The sequence below is a fragment of the Megalobrama amblycephala genome, linkage group LG1, assembly GCF_018812025.1.
Source record: "Megalobrama amblycephala isolate DHTTF-2021 linkage group LG1, ASM1881202v1, whole genome shotgun sequence".
NCBI classification, from domain to species: Eukaryota; Metazoa; Chordata; class Actinopteri; order Cypriniformes; family Xenocyprididae; genus Megalobrama; species Megalobrama amblycephala.
Window position 1 is genome coordinate 42,546,166 of NC_063044.1, and position 13,515 is coordinate 42,559,680.

A 13,515-nucleotide genomic window follows, 5' to 3' on the forward strand; every position below is an offset into this window, starting at 1 on the left:
ATATGCTCACTTGTCCTGGACCTTGTCAGGATTCTGGCCGCTGAGTTTTGGACATACTGTAATTTGTTTATGGTAGATTTAGAAACCCCAGCAAGCAGAGCGTTACAATAGTCGATGCGAGAAAAGACAAATTAATTGATCAGTTTATCAGTCACCGAGAAAGATAACAATGGGCACAATCATGCAATATTTCTAAGATGAAAAAATAAAGTTTTGACCATATTTTGGACATGAGGATCAAATGTTAGATTTGCATCAAATATCACCCCCAAATTTTTTTATTTAGTTTGAAACTCCAAAGCAGAGCCATTCACCATTAAGGTTACAGCATCAGCTTTACGAATTTGTTGGGGTGAACCGATGAGCATAACCTCAGTCTTGTCGCTGTTGAGAGAGAAAATTATGAGACATCCAAATTTTTATCTCAGAGATACAATGTTCTAGAAAGCCAACAGCCGTATTATCGCCAGGTTTTGAATGAATATAAATGTGGGTGTCGTCTGCATAAAAATGGAACTTAAGACCCAAGGATTTGAGAAGTTGACCCAGGGGGAAAAAAAAAAAAAAAAGAATTTACATACTAAAAAGCAAGGGACTCAGAACAGATCCCTGGGGAACTCCAAATTGCACTGCCCCAACTTTGGATCTGCATCTACCCAGGGACACAAACTGCCTTTGATCTGAGAGGAAAAACTTAAACCAATTTAATACTGTGTCAGTAACACCAAAAACAGTTTCCAAACGATTGAGTAAAAGAAAATGATCCACCGTGTCAAAAGCTGCGCTGAGATCGAGAAGAATCAGAATTGAAAGACAGCCAGTCCGCAGCAATTAACAAGTCATTTGTGACCTTAACTAATGCTGTTTCAGTGCTATGTAATTTGCGGAAACCAGATTGGAGGGGCTCAAAAAGATTATTGACAGAGAGGTGAGCGTATAATTGAGAAGCCACAGTTCGCTCAAGCAATTTAGCGAGAAAGGGGAGATTTGAGATGGGACGAAAATTATTGAGGTTGTCCCAGTCTGTGTTGGTCTTTTTTGGTATAGGTGTTACAGCAGCAATTTTCAGTGCAGCAGGCACAACACCCATGCGCAGTGAGTCATTTACTATACTCAGGACAACAGGGCATAAAGAGGCAAAACATGATTTGAACAATTCACAAGGTATGGGATCAACTATGGAAGTGGTAGATTTCAATTTTGAAACCTCCTTTCCAAGGGAAACAAAATCATGTGAAGAAAAAAAAATTGAGAAATAGGAGCCATAAAAATGTGTGATCCTAAAAGCCGAATCAAACGATGCAGGATTAATAATGCATTTGCGAGCATTGGCAATCTTTGAACTGAAATGATCAAGAAATCTATTCCAAAGATGAACTGAGGTAGGTACACTAGAGGAGCAGTTTCCTTTGAGAAGTTTGTTAATGGTATGAAACAATCATCTGGGGTCATTTTGGTTATTGTCAATTATCTGAGAAAAATATTGAGACGTGACTGAAACAATCTCTGCCTTATATTCAAGTATATGGTCTTTCCAAGCTTGGTGATGCACATTCAGGCCAGAAAGACGCCACCTTCGCTCCATCTTACGACAAGCTGCCTTCATAGAGCGCAGCTCATTATACCAGGGAGCAGAATGCACAAAGTTTCCATATGCTTCTCCATAAGAAATAGACCTGCAAGGGATGTATTTGAGCTGCAAATCAAGAATGAAGTAATTGAAGCAGTGAATGAAGTCAAGTATCTTGGGATCATTCTAGATAATTAAAAAAAAATAAATTTGATAAACATTTTAGTTTTTGTTTGACCTTCTTACAGATGTACTCAACATGACTGTTTTATTAGAAGGGATTTTTCATGTGATTAATACCATTGGAAACTATAGGCTGCTGAATTTAACCCTCTAGCGTCATTCAGTCTTTTTTTTTTTTTTTTTTTTTGTTAAAATTAAAAGTCATCAGTAAAGATTTGACCATCATTTGGACTAATAATGGATAAAAGAGGTTATAACCTAAACTATTAATCTCCATGCAGCATATATTCTCAGTTTGAAATTAGAGCATCCTAACACTGAAAAAAAAAAAAAAAAATCCAAGTGGTAGCTGCAGCTTATCTGCATTTAAAAGGGATACACACCAAAACTATTTTTTTTTTTTTTTTTTTTTAAGTCTTGTAAAAATGGGTATAATTGGTGCCCTTTAAAAGTAACAAAATGGACATAAAATAGGCCTGTATTATAATGTTAAATATCAATATGAATTTCAATTATATGCAACAGAACCAGATTTAAGTTTTTTTTTTTTTTTTTTTTTTTTTTTAAATCAAAATACACTATATTAGTCTCTCTGATAATGGCTTTGAAAATGTGAGCAGACAGCAGGGAGTGGATCAGTGAATGAGGGTAGCATAACTTTACCAGCTTTGCCCAGTACAGCTGTTACATTAGAGTAGAGCTATTGCAAGAGAAATTTCATGCAAGTATGTTATTGAGCAGACTTTTCCAGTGAGTCAGAGGTACATTGAGCATTTGGGCCATGGTGCAATTGTAGCCAGGACTGAGCAGAAAGCACACAGACCAGAACATTGAGCAGAGGTCTAATGCCAACCAGTGTTTAACAAGCAGGTTCATTAAAATTCAGTACTACAATGTTTATATAGACATGCTTGATCTCAGGCATCACCAATATCTAGTTAATCTACGTAATCTAGACCCAAATGCCCACAAGTTGCCAAAAATAAAAAAAAACAAAACACCACTGAATTAGCACCATTGATGGAAAAGTTTGGCTTAATTTATATAATTTCTATAAAATTCACCTGCACTTAATGCGCAAGTATTTTTAAAATGCTAGTGGAAGTTAAGGCTCCTACAACTTAGTCCATTTCAAGTTAAATGGACTTTACCCCCCCTAAAGTCCATAGCACAGGAACCAGTAAAGTAAGCCTTTTTGGAAGTGTATACTTACTGGCGTTAAGACCTGCAACACTTTGCAAATGTTCAACAAAAAAGGCAAACTACTGATTGCATAAAAGGGACTTTATTACCATTTAATTTTTGTCCTATAGCATAATCATTGACAGGGGGATGTGTAGGTCGTCTCAAACGCATCACCTGAAAGAGCAACATGAAATGAGCTTGATCATGTTCAACAAGGAAATCCGCAAGAGCAAAGCATGATTAGGATGAAAAATGTACTTGTCTGATAGTAGTCATAAACATTGATGACCGCTGGCTTGAGATTTTTCACTGCAAGAACCTGTTTTAGCTGCAGAGTGTAAGTCATGGGGACACCTTTGGGAACCTGTGAGACAGAGAGGATGAACAGCAGCACATACACAGCACTCAAGATAGCAGCTCCTGAATACATCCAGTATACAGTCTCACCTCTTTCAGATACACTAGGACACGATCATCTTCAGAATCGACCCGCTCCACCAGCGGGGCGAACGACTGGGGTGGAGATCCAAGCTGAGTGAAAGACCATCATTTACATGCACAATTACAACTGAAGGAGCTTCAAGCATCTTAGGACTTTCCAAATCTTACGAACCAGTGACGTATCAGCTGTGAAGCCTGACAGGAGTTTAACATCCACTAGAACCATGTTAGTAGTTGCTTTGGCTCCATTGTATCTGAAGAGGAATAGGAAGTTCAGTCAAGAGGATCAAGAAAGCAGTTGCCCCTTGTAAGAATCATAAGAGTTGGTTTCAGGACACAAGTCAAATCTTCTTACGTCACTGTGAAGTTCAACATAAGATTGGCTCCAAGCGGTCGGCAGTCTGCCTTCACCTTTGCGTCGACGCTCAACGTCCTGGCAACTTTAACGGGTGTCGGAATATTGTAGAAACACGCAACCTATAGTACGAGAAGCACAGTAAGATTTTGATGTGCACAAGCAGAAATGGGGGGGGGGGGGGGGGGGGGGGGGAGTGAGTGAGTGAGTGAGTGAGTGAGTGAGTGAGTGAGTGAGTGAGTGAGTGAGTGAGTGAGTGAGTGAGTGAGTGAGTGAGTGAGTGAGTGAGTGAGTGAGTGAGTGAGTGAGTGAGTGAGTGAGTGAGTGAGTGAGTGAGTGAGTGAGTGAGTGAGTGAGTGAGTGAGTGAGTGAGTGAGTGAGTGAGTGAGTGAGTGAGTGAGTGAGTGAGTGAGTGAGTGAGTGAGTGAGTGAGTGAGTGAGTGAGTGAGTGAGTGAGTGAGTGAGTGAGTGAGTGAGTGAGTGAGTGAGTGAGTGAGTGAGTGAGTGAGTGAGTGAGTGAGTGAGTGAGTGAGTGAGTGAGTGAGTGAGTGAGTGAGTGAGTGAGTGAGTGAGTGAGTGAGTGAGTGAGTGAGTGAGTGAGTGAGTGAGTGAGTGAGTGAGTGAGTGAGTGAGTGAGTGAGTGAGTGAGTGAGTGAGTGAGTGAGTGAGTGAGTGAGTGAGTGAGTGAGTGAGTGAGTGAGTGAGTGAGTGAGTGAGTGAGTGAGTGAGTGAGTGAGTGAGTGAGTGAGTGAGTGAGTGAGTGAGTGAGTGAGTGAGTGAGTGAGTGAGTGAGTGAGTGAGTGAGTGAGTGAGTGAGTGAGTGAGTGAGTGAGTGAGTGAGTGAGTGAGTGAGTGAGTGAGTGAGTGAGTGAGTGAGTGAGTGAGTGAGTGAGTGAGTGAGTGAGTGAGTGAGTGAGTGAGTGAGTGAGTGAGTGAGTGAGTGAGTGAGTGAGTGAGTGAGTGAGTGAGTGAGTGAGTGAGTGAGTGAGTGAGTGAGTGAGTGAGTGAGTGAGTGAGTGAGTGAGTGAGTGAGTGAGTGAGTGAGTGAGTGAGTGAGTGAGTGAGTGAGTGAGTGAGTGAGTGAGTGAGTGAGTGAGTGAGTGAGTGAGTGAGTGAGTGAGTGAGTGAGTGAGTGAGTGAGTGAGTGAGTGAGTGAGTGAGTGAGTGAGTGAGTGAGTGAGTGAGTGAGTGAGTGAGTGAGTGAGTGAGTGAGTGAGTGAGTGAGTGAGTGAGTGAGTGAGTGAGTGAGTGAGTGAGTGAGTGAGTGAGTGAGTGAGTGAGTGAGTGAGTGAGTGAGTGAGTGAGTGAGTGAGTGAGTGAGTGAGTGAGTGAGTGAGTGAGTGAGTGAGTGAGTGAGTGAGTGAGTGAGTGAGTGAGTGAGTGAGTGAGTGAGTGAGTGAGTGAGTGAGTGAGTGAGTGAGTGAGTGAGTGAGTGAGTGAGTGAGTGAGTGAGTGAGTGAGTGAGTGAGTGAGTGAGTGAGTGAGTGAGTGAGTGAGTGAGTGAGTGAGTGAGTGAGTGAGTGAGTGAGTGAGTGAGTGAGTGAGTGAGTGAGTGAGTGAGTGAGTGAGTGAGTGAGTGAGTGAGTGAGTGAGTGAGTGAGTGAGTGAGTGAGTGAGTGAGTGAGTGAGTGAGTGAGTGAGTGAGTGAGTGAGAGAGAGAGAGAGAGAGAGAGAGAGATATACAGACCTGCACAGACACACAAGTGGAACCTGATGCTTTAACAGTGTATTTGCCGGTAATGTTCTTCAACGGCTTCTCCTGATACAGAAGCCTGTTGTCCCGATTCACAGTGAAGCTATAAGACTCTCCTCCTGCCACTGAGGACTGTACAGTAACAGTGCTGGAGCCGTCCACACTGAACACTTTAGCAGCATACACAGACAGGGCATGAAGAGCCACCACAGTGTCCTAAAAACCAGCATCACATTAAAGACTTGACCCGTATAAGAGTGAACTCGTTTGGTGGTCAGAGGTACCTGGGTGGAGGAGAAGCCTCCAAAGGGATTCTGCTGGGTCACGAGCCAGTTGACAATGCGGTTAGCATAGCCCAGGGTTGCCGTCGTGAGAGGCCGTTCAGAGAGAACCGCTAGCAGCACATAAGAGCTGATCTCCACCGCCAGAGTATCACCAGATGAAGTCTGAGACCAATGCAGCTTAGTGCCTAAAGACGAGAAGGTGGGGGAAAAAAAAAAAAAAAAAAAAAAAAAAAAATTGATGACAAACAGCCTCAAGTATAAGCCCACTCAGGTGTAAAACTTAAGGTGTACCAATCTTTTCACATTGGAGCTTGGGCCGAGGTGGAAACATACAAAATACAAAAGTTTGGGGCCAACGAGAGAATAGAATCTTTCAAAAACATTGAGTTGATTTAAATGCAGTCACAGTATTACCGTTTTAACCATTTAAATCATTTTCAAACGTAACGGATACAAAGCTCCATTTTCATTGGCCATTATTCCAGTCTTCAAATGCACCAGTCTTCAAGTGTGGAAACTGCCATAGTGTTTTGCATTTTTGAAAATGCATGTCTAAAAATGAACAAGTCAAGACTTCATTAGAAAAGCCTCAGCTCAAGAGGAGGATTGTTATTCTCACTTTCAGAAATGGCAAGGTTGTTTAAGGAGGTTAGAAGTTGTGATCGAGTGCTCGTCTCTCCAGCAAGGCTGAAGGTGTAGGCCAGCAGAGCAGTGGCGCAAGTGTTTCTCAGGTTCCCAACGACAGGCCTCAAGCATGACAGAGCATTGGTGATAACAGGATCCTGAAAGCAAAGCAGATTAGACAAAAGCCACAACAGGAAGGTCATCTGCAAGCAACTCAACTACTGGAGATATTTTACCGTGACAGGGACACCTAGTTCGAGCAGAGATGCAACAATGTAGGCGGTCATGGTCACATTATCCCCAACTCCACCCTTTTTAAAAAAAAAAAAAAAAAAAAAAAAAAAAAGCAGCACATGGATTAGAGACAGTCTGAGTCTATGGGTTACAGTCCATTTGATAACACGTACCTTCATTTCATTGTGGTACAGAGTTCCCTGTTGTATGAAACAGCCATTTGAACCCTGCTGGCTTATTATCCAGTCCTTCGCACTCTGAAGGACATTCGGATCAATGAAGACAAAGCGCTTCGCCAGACCAAAAGACCTCAGGACAAAGGCAGTCAACCTGGTCATGGAGGAAGTTTCATTAAACTAAACTTAATCACTGGTGATAAAGGATAAACACTAGAATGTGCAGCATTAAATTCACCATGTATTGGATGCATCATAACCAAATGTGCTGAATGATCCATCACTGTGCCTGTAGTTCAGTTGTCCTTGGTATCCTGTTCAGGGCAAACAAACATGGAAATTCATAAGGATGTACAAGCAATGATGGATAATTTGGTAATCAAGGTCCCTTGAATCACTAAGGTTTTGGAAAACCTGGATAAGAGGAATAGGTGTGATTTCTAGACCTAGAGTGGTGCAGTTTAATTAAGTCTTTAGGAACAACAAATTATCAGGTTTCTATGCCCTTGACTCAAAGCACTAAAACATTTTAGTCAGTTAGAAATGGGGGTGGGAGAGACTTGATATTTCATACACTTTAAAGAGCAAGCAATATCACTACGGCAGAAGTACCAGAAAGGGTCTTGTCCAAATCAATATTTGAAAGCCCTCGGTGTAGGCCAATAGCCATAATTCAGGTTTCACTACATTAGACAGTCTGACAAACTACAATGAAAGCACAGGACTTAAAGTCCATATGATTTAGTCTCGCCAACACTCAAATCCATACCGCTCTGAAGGTAGCCTATGGCGGTCTCTCGGATGGCTGCATTGAGTTGCCCCGTGACTTCCAGGTACAGCAAGATGTAAATATTGGGAGCAAGAAGAATCATATTCTGCTCTCCACAGCCAGATGGCATCTTTAATAACCCATGCAGATTCTTCAGCGCACGACCCATTATGTCTCCTATGAGAGGTCAAGCATAAAACCCACATCAGAAACAAGTTATTCTGCCAAACATCACATGCCAGTTTATTCTCAGTAAAATGCTTTACCAAGGACTGAAACAGAGCATTTGGCTGATCCCTGAACCACATTTGTTGGAAACATCACAGTCACGTCTTCAGAAAGAACGTTTCCTGCAGACCGAACAGAAGCGAGCGTTAGGCTAATGTTTAGCTGTACAGGGAGAACTTGTTTGGGAATCATTGATTGCAAACAAACCCTTTGGACACAGTAACCAACTCTGGGTGTTGGTCCTCTCAACTCCTTCAGGCTAAAAAGCAGTAAAAAACCCCATCAGTAAAGCAGCATGAGCTCCATGATCAAGCTCCAGAAGGCAGGTTAACTCACCAGGACAAGTAGACTTCGAGTGACTACATCAACGCGTCCTCTTGTCGGCACGGTCACTGCTTCAGTGCCACATCGAGTCTGGGACGGATCAGCTGAAGCATTGACCGTCACATTGACAGCTCCTGCAGAGACAGACAAGTAGTGAGTAACACCTAATACACTCAATTTAAGAGGGAGACAGCACAAGACTAACCAAGAACAGAAGCAGTAAAAACCCATTTAAAGGTCTTTCTCCCATTAGCACAGAGACAGGATGAATACGGCTCATTAAATGCTCCAAGAGTGAAGGCTGCAGATGAAGCTGGAGTTACTTTAACCTGCCAATGAGAGCACATGGAGCAGAGACACATGACCTTCTATACAGATCTGTTGTATAAGAGGAAAATAAACCATGACAGACCATGATGCACTTGGACAGATAGTTGAAGACCGTGGCCTTCAGCTCAAAAGACTCTCCACGGACGATGGAGTACGGCAGGGAGAGCTCTAAGAAAAAGGGCTGGAAGACTGTCAGCAGTGCAGGAGGAGCCAGACCAAGACCTTTGGAAGACAGACAGAACGCCGCTGTCTCCCATGTGGTGATTGTGTCAGGAACCGTGAGAGGAACTTGTGTGGATCCAGTAGCTCTGAAGGACAGAAGAGAGAAAGAGGGAATAAGTAAACACTGTGTGCAAGTGGCTAAAAAAAAAAAAAAAAAAAAAAAAAAAAAAAAAAAAAAAAAAAAAAAGTGTATTACTAACCCCACTTCAGAAAGCTGCCAGATCCATGTTTCTGGAAAGTAAGTCCTGATGGTCGCATCAAAAGAGGAAGAGTCACCCTCACTTATTTCTTCTGGACCAGCAGCCATTGCCATGGCTCCAGGATGACGGAAAAACATCACTGAAAGAGAGTTTGCAACTCTAGTCTTGTCTCTGAGGTCTGTCAGTTCTCATCTGTCTATTAGTCAGGTCTGTGCAAGTCAAATACTCCTGCATAAACCATACAAAATTCATCTGGCAATTTCTAGAGCAAGAACAGACATACCATCACGGAAGTTGCGATAATAATTCTGGCCTCTGTACATCAGACACTGAGGTACTCTGATAGGCAAATTTGATGAGACCTTCAACCCCATGCTCTGTCAGAACAAGACAAAGACATTTGAAAATGAAGTTGTATAACAGGATAATGAATGGTTTTCTACCTTGAAGGTGTCGTAGGCATGGTCTACAGAAACAGCTCGCCGGGGTCGAACATTCAGACACTCCTGTTCATCATCAACTTCATATGGATAATTTGATAGTGATAGCACTGGGAGCAAGTTGAACACCTAAAAACATGGGGAGTGAGGGAAAAAAAAAAAAAAAAAAAAAAAAAAAAAAAAAAAAAAAAAAAGTAACTTTGTCACCACTCATTTAAAATGGTCCATTTGTCTTCATTGATGCTTTCAAGGATACTCAGGAAACCCCTTTAAAAAAAAAAAAAAAAAAGGCACATGAATACCATTTCAGCACTCAGACGTCTTCCTGACTCCAAGATCCGGACACTCTGATCTACAGCACTGAGGCCACACAGAGATCCTGCTTGAGCAGAGACAGTCAGAACATTTCCCTCAGCAGGAACAGCTGTAGCTGGAGAGAACTGCAAAGACACCTGGAACAAGGACAAATAATGCTGTAGGACACGTCACCATTCCCCACTTGTAGCCAAAAGATAGTGCACATCATACCTTGTTTTGGAAACATGCTTCTGTGTCAAATGATGCACTACCAACAACTACATTCTCACTGGGCAGAACACAATAGACCAGAATCTGCACCGCTGGAGCCATGTCAACACTGACAGACAGCTGGAACGACACTGAGCCGCTTGTGACTTTATTAGAAGCACTTGCTGTGACCGTCTGAAATGCATGGAGGACGATCACTCCTCTGGACAAGACCTGACAGAAGACAGTTGAATAAGGTGCTGAACAAAAAAAAAAAAAAAAAAAAAAAAAAAAACCCACACACCAAACACACCACCATCCCACAGTGTTTTCTCACCATATAGACCATGTCAGCACTGTAGCCACCAGACTCTCCAACAAAAGAATATTTCACAGTCACTGGAAATGTAGCACCACATTTGAGCGGCTGCTCGAGCTTCACTATAGTCAGTTCACTAAATGATGGGTTATCAGGAGAAGCAAGTTGGAGAAGCTGAACAACCCTCATATCTGTAGTGAAGTATGGCGATTTGTAACTATAAACCACCTCTGGAGTCACACTTGCCTGGGGAGCAATGAATGGAATCAGTGAGAGCACGAGAAGTCTTCATGTCACAATATATAAAGAGCAAATCGTACCACCAGATTCAGATCCGCTTTAGGAAGATTAACGGTGTTGAGAGAGAATGTGACCAGTCCGTTCTGGTTTGTGGTCAGATTTAGCAGCAGTTTGTTATTGTTACCATCAAGGAGATACACAGCTTTGTTCAAAATTGGAGTCCCATCGAAACGAGACACTGTTATCTGTTGGGAAAGATCACAGTTAGGAAACAGAGCCAATGAGAAGGCTTCTGAGACAAGGGATGAGCTTTTACTTGCCTTTCCATTAATCGCTGATCCAGGTTCAAAATAATCCAGGAGGTCCAAAAGTGTGACCTTGCCGACTTCAAATGTAATGGACACGGTTGCAGACTTTGACATAACTACATCTGAGGTAAAGAAACAAAATGCACAGAATGAGCAAGTCAACTTCCTCCAAACACATGCTGTTGATTCAGATCAGCCAATAGCTCACCTGTTCCCTCCTCCGTGACGTTCACATTTACAAGAAATGAGTCTTGCATGTTATTTTCAAATTTGGTGTTGAAAAACACTGCCGTATCAATAATAAGGGAGGCACAGCCTGTGGCATTCATCTGGTAGCAGGACAAAGTCACATTTAAGTCAAGCACAAGCAGAAGGAAAACCCCCCACAAGGCAACAGTCACAGACCTTCATGGTTTTACGCAGGCACTGGCGGGTCACGTCTGGAACCTCAATATATGGAAATGGATCACGGCACACTCACCAATGCTTGACCAGGTACAGGTTGGCCATAAGTGTATCTGAGAAACATCACAAGGAACAAGATCAGGAACAGACCAACCACAAGACAAGAAAATAAGAGCCTCACTCACTTGGCACAAGCCTCAACTTTCAGTCCCACATCTGCAACACTGTATGTCTGTGGTGCGTTTATGGTCACGTCAAACTTGGGCAAAACTAAACCAGAAACACCACACTTCAGATTAAGACCTTGGTTCCGTTATTGTATGTGCACATTTTATGGACTACTTACCATATTTTTTCACCTCAAAAACCTGGGAGATCATTCGGTCACCAATAAAAGCACTTAGTGTGTACATCCCTATCTGAGCCTCTGGGTTTAACTCATGAGAAAGCTGCAAAATCCACCTCGTTGAAGAAACGTTTGTCCACTGACCAATCCGGTTATTATTATTGTCCTATTAAAACAGTTAACAGCTCAGAAACCGCAAACAAAGCAAAACTACAAAAGCTGTGTTGGCTCAATTTAAAGACTTGCACCAGAGCAAACTCACCTCCACCACGACCAGATTGTACTGCAAGACACAAAGACAGGCATTTAAAAGCACAAAAAAAGCCACAAAAAGTCAAACTTCAAAAGTCACTTTCTTCAAAAGTGAGAAACTGAAGTTTGGAAAGTGAGCCCACATTTAAATTTGTAATGTGTTCATGGTGAGGCCTTACCATCTGATCAAGAGGCACAAATTTGGCATCCATGGTGACAACTCTGAAATTCACTGCAAAGGCAATTAACACATTCATTGCATAATGCACTTTTGAAGACATCAGAACTTGTAGAGCAGGGGTGTCCAACCCTGCTCCTAGAGAGCTAGGCTGCACCCAAACACCTAGGTAGCGGACTTGCTGCCTTATCAAGCAATGACTTGTAAGGCAGCGTTTGTGCATGAAGGCACCTCAGACTTCTGAGGCAGCAGAAGAGTTTAATGATCTACAGCAATATTGCGTGAGCATTGGTGAAAACTAAACATTTAATTACTACACTGTTCATTTATCGCTAGAAATGACATCAAAAGTGGAAAACGTTGGTCAAAAATGTACATTTACTCAAACTGGCCAGAAAACGCAACTTTCGGACGCAATCTTTATTTTTCTAGCTCAACTTTCACAGAATGGAAAGCACAGGATTGTGGGATAAAGGCAGCGAAGGATACATCTATGCTGCCTTCTAAAGTCGATCAGATGAAGGCATCTCGGGAAACAGGAAGAGAAGCTAACATTGAATTTGGAAATACCTTTATGCCTTCTTACCTTGAAATGTGTCCTCCGAAGACCGTATTTTCCAGTTTTCGGACACAGCCTTACTGTCCTGCAGACTTCAGTTCCAACCCTGCTCCAACACACCGGTCTGTAATCAAGCAACCCTGAACACCTCGATTAGCTGCTTCATGAGAGTTTGAATGGGGTTGGAGCTGAAGTCTGCAGGATGGTAGCTCTCCTGGAGCAGGGTTGGACACCCCGGTTGTAGAGTAATTGACTTGAGACACCCAATATTCAACCTAGGGTCATTCACAGCTCACCCATTTGTCCTGGATTGTAGATGGGTTTGTCTGTTTGGATGAAGGTCAAAGGTAGGTAACGTCTGAGCATGACTTTCCTCTCTTCGGTCACTCTGAAGACCCTCCCTTGAACTTCAACCTTCATCTTCTGCACCGACTCACCATCTACTCGAGGAGCCTGTGGAGAAACTTATTTAACAAACAGACAAAGAATAAACAGCCACATGAGTCTAAACGACAGACCTGGAAACTAAAGCTGCGGTGAAATGGCGTTGAAGAAACCTGCTGCACAAGTTTAGTTGTCCTGTTTTTGTCATCAAGCAGAGAAACAGTCAGTGTGAGACTCTCTTGGGGTTTCAGAAGAGAAATGCATAATTTGGCTTCAGATCCAGACTCAATCACTGCAGGGAACGTCACCATGAAGAACCTGAGGAAATACGATTAAAGAAACCAATGTCTGCTTAACATGCAAGGGTCACTAAATTTTGAAATTACATAATTGTGCACTTTGCCAACAAAATGTTTAATATACCCTGCACAGATTCATAGTAACATGAACTTGCACATGGTTTAGCGGGGCTCCAAATCACACTCCTGATTCAGTTCATCAGCTCATTAATACAGACTCCAAGACCTAAAAATAATGTTTAAGAAGAAATGGTTGGGAACCCCTGGTTTAGTGGTAAACTGCTGCCATCTACTGGAAAACAAATTACCTGAATTTTCAGATACCTGCAGAGGATTACATTGGCTCATTATATTTATATTATATTTATATACACATTACACACACACACACCCCAAGTTTATTCATTTAGAGGTTTAAACATTCAAGTACAAAAAAAAAAAAAGTGAATTCTATAAATAC

The 13,515-nt window shown here is 42.3% G+C and overlaps 1 pseudogene; it reads right to left on the minus strand.

Moving 5' to 3' along the window:
• Positions 1–3,022: 3,022 nt before the first annotated feature.
• Positions 3,023–13,299, minus strand: LOC125270322 (annotated as a pseudogene).
• Positions 13,300–13,515: the final 216 nt, after the last annotated feature.